The 794-nt window shown below is 47.2% G+C and overlaps 1 long non-coding RNA gene across 1 annotated transcript in view; it reads right to left on the reverse strand.

Moving 5' to 3' along the window:
• The window catches only part of LOC116695995 (uncharacterized), a 4,564-nt gene extending 4,090 nt beyond the window's left edge, over window positions 1–474 (reverse strand). The window contains exon 1 of the long non-coding RNA XR_004333605.1: window positions 464–474. This is a non-coding gene — a long non-coding RNA (uncharacterized LOC116695995). The remainder of the gene's footprint in view (window positions 1–463) is intronic.
• Between the last annotated feature and the right edge of the window lie 320 nt (window positions 475–794).

Here is a 794-nt window from a genome sequence, read left to right on the forward strand (position 1 = left end):
AGGAGAGACTAATTTGCAGATATGCAACAGTTCTATAAAGCATGATAACATGTACAGTTATTGGGATAACAGCTGATTTTATTTAGCAGAGCATCGAGTCTTCCTGAAAGAATTTACGCTGAGCTACATTAGGCTACAACACAATTAATGTTGAGCTTGTGGGAAAAAAAATGTTACTCACCGCATGTTAACAAGAATGCCATCCATCTCTCGAGATTTTGCTCTTCTGATGGATTTGAGCTTGAACGGGTCTCCAGCATGTTGATGATGAGCCGCCTGAATTTGCACCCAAAATGCTGTCAAAACTTTAATTGTTGCCAACGCATAATTCTCAAACAGGAAAGAGGCAGAAAAATGGGGCAGAGAAAACAAAAAACCTTAACTAAAAGAGACAGACCCAGGCTCTTGGTAGGCGGTGTCTGACAGGGCCGCTTAAGGGTTGAATTGAGATAGTGGCAATAACAGTCACAGTAGAAGTAACAGTGACTAAAAATAGTAGTTTGTAGAAGTTCATGGCAATGCAGGGCACAGCACGACATCACAAGGCACAGAAGAGCGTAGCGGGACGTAGCAAGACCTCGCAGAGCGTAGCAGGGTGTAGCAGGGCATCGCAGAGAGTAGCAGTATGTAGCAGGGCACCCCAGAGCGTAGCAGGGTGGAGCAGGGGATAGCAGAGTGTAGCAGGGTGTAGCAGGGCACCCCAGAGCGTAGCAGGACATAGCAGGGCATCACAGAGTGTAGCAGGGTGTAGCAGGGCATCGCAGAGCGCAGCAGGATGTAGCAGGGTGTAGCAG

This window comes from Etheostoma spectabile, chromosome 9, assembly GCF_008692095.1.
Source record: "Etheostoma spectabile isolate EspeVRDwgs_2016 chromosome 9, UIUC_Espe_1.0, whole genome shotgun sequence".
NCBI lineage: Eukaryota > Metazoa > Chordata > Actinopteri > Perciformes > Percidae > Etheostoma > Etheostoma spectabile.